This window comes from Oryzias latipes, chromosome 21 (genome assembly GCF_002234675.1).
Source record: "Oryzias latipes chromosome 21, ASM223467v1".
Taxonomy (NCBI): Eukaryota; Metazoa; Chordata; class Actinopteri; order Beloniformes; family Adrianichthyidae; genus Oryzias; species Oryzias latipes.
The window spans coordinates 11,275,409-11,286,854 of NC_019879.2; positions in this window are offsets into that span (position 1 = coordinate 11,275,409).

An 11,446-nucleotide genomic window follows, 5' to 3' on the forward strand; every position below is an offset into this window, starting at 1 on the left:
TCGCCCTGAGACTGGTAGGTCATGGGTTCAAATCTATGGGCGAGCCATACCACAGACCCAAATGGGACCCAAAGACTCCCTGCTTGACACTCAGCATTAAGGGGTTGGATTAGGGGTGAAACCACCAAATGGTTGCAGAGCACTGCTGTGTCTGCAGCTCACTACTCCCCCAATGGATGTGAAAAATGCAGAGAACAATTTTCACAACGTTCTTTAACTTTGACACACCTTCCGTTGAGGAAGCACAGGCTAAAGAGTCTGGGTGGGGCTGTCCATCCCCCAAGCTAATGTCAGCAAGGTGTTTGAAGAGCTCCTCGATGTCATGTCATCGGGGATGGATGGAGTCCGCCCCGAGTACCTCATGTCTCTAGATGATATAGGAGGCCAACAAATCTCTGCAGCATTGTGTAGCCGTCAAGGACAGCACCACTGGATTGGCAGACTGGGGTGGTGGCTCCTTCTTGTTAATGAGTGAGGGAAAGACAGAGCATGAGATCGACAGGTGGATTGGTTCACTTTTATGTGCTTTTTATGCAAGTCTGTTGTGGTAAAGAGGGAGCTTAGTCAGAAAGTGAATCTCTCAATTTACCAGTTGATATTTGTTCAAAATACTCATCTATGGTCACGAGTTCTTAGTCATGACCGAAAGAATGAGGTCCAGGATCCAAAAAGCAGAAGTGAGTTTCTTCTGCATGTTGGTGCTAAGGCGAAGAGCTTGGTCATCTGGAGTGAGCTCGGTCTGGACTCACTGCTCCTATAGATCAAATGGAAGCATCTGGACCTCCTGGACGCTTTATCAGGAAGGTATTTTGACATGTTCTGTAAGGCGGCGACCCAGAGGAAGACCCAGGACAATGTCTCTCAGCTGGTCTGGAAATGCCTTCGGATTCCCTCAGAGGGGCTGGAAGAATTGGTAATGGGAAAGTTCAGCCTGAGCATCCTTGCTTATACTGCTGCCACCTCAATCTGGTCCCAGATGAGAGGAAGAGAATGGATGGATGTCTCAACTAAGCTACAATTTTTTAAATGTGCAAATTGTTATTTTGCCAAAATATCTCGTTTCTTTCTAATTCAATTATCAGCAGAAATCTTTTTTGACAAAGTTATTTTTTTTCATTTCCAAATGTGGCACAATCCAAACAGTATAGTAATTTTTGTAAGGAGGGTTTGTTATTATAAACAAATAATGTACCAAACCCAATTATTTTTTTATTTTGCACAATGTTTATAGGATGCTTTCATAAATGTTCCTTTTTTCCCAGAAACACAATCCATGAAAGTATACACTTGCATCAAAGTATTTTTGTTTTTCTTTTATTGTATTATTTTGAAAGCAGTAAAATTCCATTAAAAGTAATTAGTACCAGGTACAGGAATCTGGTACGCATGAGCAAAAACGAGAAACTGCTAGAATTACTTTGAAGCGGGTTGAGGTGCAGCTTTTTCCATGGGACCTATAAATGCGTAATGCATTCCTAATTCCTCTGACGGCACCAGCAGGTCGATGTGTTTCACTGAGATAACACTAATATGGTGAGAGAAAAAACTTTTACATGAAAATACAGGAGCAGGTTCAACTGAGATTAACTCAGATTTATCTCAGATTTGAATTTAATCACAAAGATTGTCAGATTTAATTGTTCATGATCTAGAAGCTTCTTAGCTTTAACTACATAATGTTATTTAGTTGAATAACATTAAGTCAGATCTGGAGATTTTGACACATTTTAAGACATCTATGACCTTTCCGCCCCCCACAGTTATTTTAGGAAAGGTGAGTTTGCTTTGATCCCATTAGAGTTTGTTTCATCACACAGAGTTTCAGTCAACATTGTGTCCCCTCAGCTATTTCACAGAGAGTAGAGCGTTGAGGATGGAAGGATTAAAGGAAGTAGAGACACAAGGAGTGGTTCAGGTATCTTTGGGTTTGGCGGGCCACAGAGGAAACAGATACTAAGAGTAGGGTGAGCAAGAAGAGCAGGACAGGGTCCCCTTTGTTAGGCCCCATCATCCAACAACGAGGCTGTTATCTAACTAAATGGGGCTGTGGGTGGGGCTTTTTTTTTGCTGTAATCACTGGGGGTAACGAGGCGCTTTCTCAGCCGCTCTGCTTTCCAGTGCTGGCCCTGACTCAAGGACCTTTTTTTCAGGTTTGAGCTGAGGGAGAGTCCATGCAAGAAGGATCAGAGGGCAACTGCCAGACAACGGGCCTTGATGTTCAATGCTGAACATCTAGTTCTGTTTGAAAGGGCTGATCTTTTACAGTTCATACCAGTTCTGCCAACAGTACAAATAGGGAGTATAGACAGTATATAACAATGTGTCTGTTCACCCTCATGAAAGCATGAAACCTAAAGCTGAACAGAAGAAGTGGTACAGATGTGGGGATGACTGGCAATGGAGTATTTTTGTGCTCCAGGAAAGCACAAATAAACTGTTTTTACACAATAAAACCACTCAAACAAATCAACTTTGTCAAATGAAAGAACTAAAAGGAGGTTTGGTTCTGAGCTGAGAAAAATCATTTAAAAACTATAATATGATATTTTTAAGTGTATTTTTTGTTAAACAAAGGCTGATCGATAGATATTTTATTAGGCAGACATAAAATATGTTGGTAAATTTGTCCAACTTGTTTTCCCTTTCTTTCATATGTTTATGCAAATCTACTGTTGATAAAATTATCATATGTGGTTTCCTGTCTGAAATCCTAAAAAAACCTCTTCATAGGCTGTCATATGATTTAGAGATGTTTTTTTAATTAAAGCAGTTGTTTTATCTAATCTAACCATAGTAGCAACAAAAACTCATTCCGCTACACACTGTACTTTAAGTGAGCAGAAATCAAAACGAACTTTAGAAACACAAAGTAAATATGAAAAAAAAGATATTTTTTTAATACAATTGGCACATTCGCACAGTTTTAGAATGAGAACAGAATGGAGCACTGTGTACTGTTAGATTATCTCAGCAGATACAGGTCAGCCGATAAGAGAAGGTCAGCTTACTCATGCAGATAAGATGTCAAACTGGGATTTTATTCACTCTTTTTACTGAGAAGCTGTCTGAGATTTCCAATCAGGAAGACAGGAGAGAATGTTGCGGGTTTGTGTATTTTTCATATTGATCTCTTCATTCTGTAGCCATGAAGGAAACTTCGTGGGCTACAGTGCACACAAGAGGACAGCATTTTTTTTTCTATCTGATTTAGTTTTCTGAGCACAGTGTGACTTTCAAAGATACTAAACACACAGCAAAACATGCCAAATGCTGTTGAGCTGTCAATAATTTTAGTAATGAACACGTTCTTGAGGCTGTTGGACTCTTGTTTATTGTTGTTGCATTAAAAGTAAGTCATTTATTACCTCATGATTTATACCTTAGTGAAAACTACTCTTACAGGTGGTTAAGGGCTGCCTGTAGGTAAAAATGGGCAAATCTATGCGGGGCACACAGGTGGCCCAAAGGAAATAGCATTCATAGATCTCCTAGCGAGCCTGTCGAGCGTAAATGTTTATGCACACTTTTTTCTACGTGATGGGTGCTGTGGGTTTTTGGGCTTTCCTGGCCCAGAGAGGGTCAAGGCCAAGAGGCACTGCATCTTAAGGGGAGTGCACGTGTGTCTTGCAGCTCCCTTGAGGCTCGTACGGCCACTTTGAGGGATGTCATTCTGTTTTCCCAGTGTATTTAAATCATATGAATCATATATATGAACAAAGAATTTAAGTCTTTCAAGTTTACAAACAAATCTGTTGGGCTACACTGTAACGTGTGCAATCGGTTAGTTCCTGTTTAATGTTGTTACAAATTATCTATTCAAATTTTTCTTTGAAATAATAAAGGTGTTCATCCATCCATCTATCTGCTGACCAAAAAGTCAGGTTTTCTGTTGAATGGAAACATTTAATTCTTTTCAAGGTACTTGTGGACTTAAGAGCACATTCTGATTCCCTTAAATGCATTTTCAAGATCAAACCCGAGCACTTCAACAGTAATGTGCTGTTTTTTCAGGAAGAACCTCAGAGAGAGCTGTTTGGCTCAACAAATATCTCACAATGTTGTGATCCCTGCATAATAAAAAATGCCATGTACATATTACTCCAAGCATTTGCACGCCTATGAGAAATTACAATTGTCACACAGTGGTATCTGCATGTGACAGTCAGGAGGGATGACCTGTGGTGAACCCTCCCACAAGGACAGTAGAAGTGAATGCTTCTTGTAGTAACTCGTTGGTTCAGTAGTAGTGGCACACCCACTTGGCTCATCAGTGAACTAAAACGGTACTTTTAAGAAAAACAAAGACCCTCAATGAGTTCTTAGGCCTGTCTCTGTGGTTTAAAAAGAGCTAATTCTCCTGCAGCAAAAAAAGTAACTTTTAATAGTTTACTTTGCTCTGCAAAACTTATTTTTAGAAAAAAAAAGACAAGGACTCAATGCTATCCATCATTTTAAGTACATTTAGCAAACTGACCTCAACCTCATCTAACCTGTTTTTAGTAAGCTTTACTAGAAGGTTTAAACCACACAAACAAGCAGTCAACTATCAGGAAGAGTTGAACACTATGGGCTCAGGATAAATAAGCTCAATACTTAAGCTGCTTTTTCATTACATTAGACACAATTTTGTGATCAGTAAACTTGTTTTACGGAGTTACTAACTTATGTGTGCATGACAACAAGGAATAGACTTGACCGACTGAAAGTTTTCCCTACAAGAGATCAAAAGATCACAAAACCCTTATCCTAACCCGGGAAAATTGGCAATTTTCAAAGTCTCTGAAAATAGTCGGATCTTTAACTTATGTTCTCAACCTTTCTGATCTTAACATTTGTTACTATTTCACTTCCTGTCTTTTTTACGCATTTTCAATTTGAACAAGTTAAACACGGTTTCTCCTTGAATGGAAATGAGACAGAAACGCCCTGTCTGAGCCAGCCGTCCTGCCACGGCGCCTGCTGCCGGCTCTGCGGTTCCCAAGCCCACTCAGCTAGTAGTGTTGTGCTGAAGCACGCGCCCTGCCAGACCCCCCCCCACACTCACACACCACCACCCATTAGAAAGCCTGACTCCCCCACGCTCTACCTCCTGGAGATATCCTGGTTGATCTAATAGCGATTGCTTCAAAGATTTTTCTTCCTCATCTGTCATGGTGCCTCTGTCAGTTCTCCTCCCCCTCCCCCTCTGCTCTACTCCTGACTCCACCAGCTGTGACCACTTCACTCATCAGCCTCTGCTCTTCAAAAGGAGACCCAGCTCCAGTATTCAACGCCAGTTCGTTGCCCTTATGGTGACTAAGCCTGGTCTCGTATTGCTCATGTCAAGCCTGTCTTGTTTTTGCTGGCAAACTAATGTTATTCTCCTGCTTCAGTATTCTCTTTCACAAGCGTCACCTGTGTGGAAGTCATCTCGAGAAAATCCTGCATTCCTGAGGAAACGCAAACCATCGCTAACCACGCTACTACCTCCAGCCACGCCATGAGCCTCTTCAAGCGCGGATCTCCATTCCTGTTCTCAGCGGAAGAAAATAAATTTATACTTGCCTCTCACTTACCTGAGTATTCTTTCTGGGTTCCAGTGTCTGGGTCTGTCACGCCTATGAACTATGACATCATCTTCATAAAGGTGGGAGCATTAAGTGTCAGACTCCTAACTATGGATCTACCTGCTAGTATGCGTTATTTTTCTCCACTGGCCTGAGGTCAGTCAAACACAAACACAACCCACAACAGAATGTTTTTTGGGTTGTCGGCACACCGCACACGACAACTAGTAACAGATGGATCCAATTAAAACCTTTTAGCATGTTGTCATCCGAATTTATCCTTTTTATTCAAAATATTTGTCTAATTCAGTTCAAAACTTGAAGAAGAGTGTGTGCGCTCCTGTTCTAAAAGGTATAATAAAATTTGGTGGTTGATGGTTTGTATCGACACCTGTTGTTTATATATTTTGTTGCCTAATTGCCCTCCCACCAAAGGGCTCTATAGTGCCAATAAAACTGGGAGAAAGGAAGGGGGGCAGACCTGTGGCACAACCCTGGGGGAAGGTGCCACTGCCAAGGGGCCAACCCCCACAGTGTGGCCTTTGCCAACCACCTCCCCACAAGCCCAGGGAAGTTTTATATAGGGAGAGAGTGCCTTTGGGGACAGACATGCGCCACATGGTGCCCAAGGGTAGCACTGGCCACCCCAAAAAAATGCTGCCACCAACCTTTGGTCAATGGTCACATTTAAAAGCATCCAGAAAAACTTAAAGTAAAATGCTTTTCCATATACCAAGACCGTTTCACAAGAATTTTATTAAATTATAATTTAAATCCAAAATAAAACTGTCTATGTCACTGTCTGTGACATAAAGCGGCTGCTCGCTATGAGTGCTAGCTAAGTTATAAGCCCAAGCTAAAAGTTAACAAAAGCCAAACAAAAAGACATGTTTGGAAAGTTTCTATGGGGAGAAAAGGGCCAGTGAGGAAGAAGAGCATTCAACTTCAAAGAAACATAAAGCTGTTGTTTACAGACAAAACCAGGAGTCGTCCTCGACGTCTGGATTTATGGAGGCAGTTGTTTCCAAAAACCAAGTCGATCTGCATAATATGCAGCGACTGACTCACAATAATAAAGATGCAGACACGATGGATTCAAGTTTAGAATGTAAGTAGAAAATGCCAGTCTTAAAACGGTGGTGTTGTTTTATTTTGCTTTATGTATTCGTCACACCTTAAAAGTTGGACGCAGCTGAAGTTGGCGTCCAGTTGTTAGAATCCACTCTAACGTTAACCCTTGTGCTATCTTAGATGACCCCACCCTAACATTGAAGTGTTCTCTCTACCATGACAAAGGTGGATAAAGGTGGAAAGATTTCATGTAATGAGGTTCACAAATCATTGAAGAAAAAAGGTTCAGAGCACTGTCTAGTGGGTCTAGAATAGATGACCCAACTCCCAATGGTAAAGTGCCTAGGATAGCACAAGGGTCACTGGGAAAGTCTTCATCACAAAGTTTAAGCTTAAAGAAAATTAAGATTCAATCAAAAATAGTTGCCGACCTGCTGAAGATGTTGCTGAACTGAGAAAACTTGTAAAAGGGATATTTAGGAATTTTTCCTATAGAAAGGCTGAATTAAGCAGGAATTTTCCAGTTTTGAAATGAGACCCTGATAGACTGAAAAACATCCAACATTTGTTCAAATGCACATTCTTCAGGGGAGTTGTTTGATTTGTGGAAGAGGCTAATGGGGGCTCCTTTCATCTAGTTTTCTTGGTGATGTCGGCAGTTGTTCTGTTAGTGTTCTTGCTGTGTGTGTATGTGTGTGTGTGGCGCACAGTTCCAGGTGTTTTATGTTATGTGACATTATACTAAAATAAAAACGTTTTGAATTGTACTGAATTAGTTTGAAGTGAAATTTAGATATTAATTGCATGTGGATGTGCCACCAATCTTCGGCTACTTAAAGATATTTTACCCTTAATATTTACACATAATTTATTTTTCTGGACCTTAACTTCAAGAAATTTCTTCTACATGGACCTCTTTAAATTTTAGTTGAAGACCCCTGGTTTACAACTTGAATAACTTGCACGACAGAGAAGATATCATGAAAAAATTAGGATAAACAAGAACATGTTTGAAAAAAGGTAGCAGAGTAAGATTGTTTATTCTGACAAATAGAATGACTAAGTAATAGCTGTTTATTTCTCTATAAAAGTCTATAGGATTTTGGCATCTTAAAGCCAGTGGTAATTCCTGTTTGGAATGCCGGGGGGGAGGGGTCACGCAGTTTAACCCTTGTCCTATTACCCCACCCTTACATTGACGTGTTATCCCTACCATGACAAAGGTGGATAAAGGTGAAGAGGATTTCATGTAATCCATGGACACCAGTGAAGATCACAAATTATTGAAGGAAAAAGGTTCAGCACACTGTCTTGTGGGGTCTAGATGACCCAACTCACAACGTTAAAGTGCCTAGGATAGCACAAGGGTTAATTCTGAAATCAATAGAACAACTCAAATGTGTGGCTGACTGATCCCTGATTTGTGAAACAAGTGTAGCCAGTCCTGTGCTGTCTGGGTACATTTTTCCATGTTTCATCTTTGCAGTCAGTGGTCTCTTTTTACTCTGTGTTGGAAAATTACAGTATTACTTAACTTCTGTAGTCAGCTCTGCTCCCCCAATGAACAGGCCTATTGAAGCCTGTATCAGTTCCTAACTTCTTATGTATGGGGATACTTTGTATCTCTTACTTCCAATCCTTCCAAATGTTTCCTTCTATTTTAACTTAGGCCAAACGTGTGAGGAATAACAACTGACAACATGTAACATCAGACCCTTACAGCTCTAATTGTTATTAATCCAGGCTGTAATCAAACATTAATTTGTGAGTCATGGGTATGATTCACAAATTTGATTTAAGATTTTACATAGGATGCCCTCCCTGACACAACACTCTTCATTTATCCAGACTTGAAGTTGGTACAGTACAAAAAAATTACTAGTTTGCGCCCTCTAGTGGTTACAACGTAGACAACCACAGTTAAAGGTACCTTATTTCAGGTAAGAACTACTGCTGTTATGTTTTGGTTTCCTGTGCTCCCATCGCACTATCTTTGAACTAGTTTTCTTTGTGCAATAGTGGATGTTTTTAACTGCTCTTCTCTTGTCCAAAAATATCAGAATTTAATAGCAGTCTGTGCAATCATTTACATTATTTTTGAAGGTACAATCTCACTTGTGCAAAAACATTTTCTAATTTTTTAAATCTTATTTTTAAGATTATTATTTTTTTATTTTTATGCTTATTCTTTTTATAGTATATGTATAATGTAGTCCATTAGTGCATTAGCTTATTTTATTTTCTAGCCTTATTTTAGCTCATCTTCTACTGACAATGAAGTACAGTGTGAAATATCTATGTTGCCGTAACAGTCTAATTTTTCTTTAGAGATCAATAAAGACTTATGCCTAGAAAAGGTAATGTCCCATGATGGAGTGGACATAGATTTAAACAACTAATGTATTAGTTGTTGTTAAACACAAAGGCATTTAGTCTCAATTATCTAATTTAATAGAATTGAATTGTTGGTACTTAAAATGAGTTTCTTAGGCCCACAATTTAATATTGCAAGAAGTGTTTGTGAAAATGATACAAGCAATGTGGATTTGGGTGTTACCAATTTTGGAATTGAACTTCTTAAAATAAAAACAAATTTAATTTGTGCATTCATTAACATGCTTTCAGATCAAGCTCAGTAAAGGTAACCCTTGTGCTATCCTAGCCACTTTGACATTGGGAGCGAGATCATCTAGACCCCACAAGACAGTGCGCTGAACTTTTTTCTTCAATAATTTGTGATCTTCACTGGTGTCCATGGATTACATGAAATCCTTTTCACCTTTATCCACCTTAGTCATAGTAGGGATAACACATTAATGTAAGGGTGGGGTCATAGGATAGCACAGTTACTCTTGTTAACCTTTTGACAACCAGCATAAGAACTCAAAAATTGTTCAATGCTTCAGAAGATTAAGATCTAACTGGGAACAGAGAGATTTAATAGCTGCACGCTATGTAAATAAAGAGAAACAAAGATCCTTGCATTATATGTTACATTATAACATCCTGTTTTAATGAAGGATTTATTTTCCAAATACTTAGACATACGTCATATCACCAAGTACTTTTGATCAGGCACTTTGGCTTCCTCGCTTTGTCCAAAACCATCCTCAGGTTCATTGGAGTTTGTAGCTTGGCAGGCTGCAGGGTACCAGCGACCTTTAACAGAATTAAGTGGGTTTAGAAGATGAATGAATGTAAAGTTTGGTGTAATGAAACATATAAATTCCTGTTTGTGATACAAATGTAATTTGCATTTGCAAAATAATTGGTAAAGTGGTAAATGACACAAATTTGTCCAGCGCTCTTCTCGCCCAAGGACACCTCAACACATGGATGGGGGGAATCGAACCTGAAACTCTTCTGATCAGATGTCGACCACTGCACCACAGAACATAGTGTAAAGATCAACAGTTCCTCCTGACACCAGTTTGTTTTTAATTAAAAAAAACGAATGGATTGTTATAGAATTTATCAAATGCCAATCATAGTAAAATACGAAATATCTTTAAAAAAAACATAATCTATACAAGAAACTTGTTAGACCTTCAAACATTTTTCATACAGTGAGAGAAATATATTGATTTCTGCATTTCATTTTACATCAAAGCAACTGTGAGGAAGCCTCTTTCAGCTGAGGCATTTCAATCTCACCACTAGATGTCAGTTTAGACTTACTTCTCTTCATCCCTGAGCACACTGAAAGCCTGTGGATCAGAAAATTGCCAATTCAATTCTTTAGTCTGTCTGGGAAAAAGCTGTTTCTTTAACTTGTCCTAATGCATCTACTGGAGTGTTGGAAAACTTTTAGACCAATCAGATTGGAGAGGCATCATGTTACTTGTCTGCTGCTCATCATGCTCTGAATCAAATTGTTGACACTAACTTTGAGGATGGGTCCTCCGCCTGGGCGTCGTCAGCTCTGAGTTGTTGGATGAATATGACGTCAGCCCCTCGTTCTCCTTGTTTTCCTGGTTTGCGCTGTCAGTGCAGAGAGGGTTCCACTTTTCTGACTTTGAAGACTGACTTATAATACTTGACAGAAAACCATACTTTATGAATTCTGAGTTCCTGTTAGAAGGTTTAGGTTTGGTAAAGATGTTGAGGTTTTTTCAAGTCCCACAAGAAAGTGGCTGACTTCTTGTTAGCCTTCAACAATGTGTCATTTTTGAAATGCTTATGTCTTATTTTATTTTAGGGACGAATTTAAAATCTAGATTGATTGATTTTAATTAAACAAAGAGTTAAAACAACTAACTTTTTGCAAAAGGAAAAAATAAGAGTGCAAAAATGAATTTATCTATGACATCAATACAATGGAAAATCTGAACACAAATGCCTAAAAACCTTAATGCCACAGCCAGTTTGCTTGTAAACTTCCAAAATTAATCATCTTAAAACAATGCAGTTTATTGAGTTTAAAGTTGATGATCATAAGTTCTTCAAAAATCTGAAATCAGTCAAGTTATAGTCTTTGTTACCACAATCGCATGTAAAAACAGTGGCTTTACTGTAACTGAAAAATGAGAGATTTTGTGGTGATGAAAATTAGGCTCATGCTTAAACTATAAAAACTAGTTCTATTTTCCCTGTAGCATACCAGTCAAACCAGCACTTACAAAATGCAAAACTGCCTTGCAGAAACCAATGAATAGAATGCAATCAATCAAGTTGAGTCAACCTTTGTAACCTCCCATACATCAACTTCTAGGAATCAGTAAGCATTTCCTTATCTGCTACAAATGAAGATGGCTCAAGTCCTAAAAAAAGGCAAAGAAAAATGAAAAAGATGTAGAATAATATGCTAGAAAGAACATCATTTAAATATC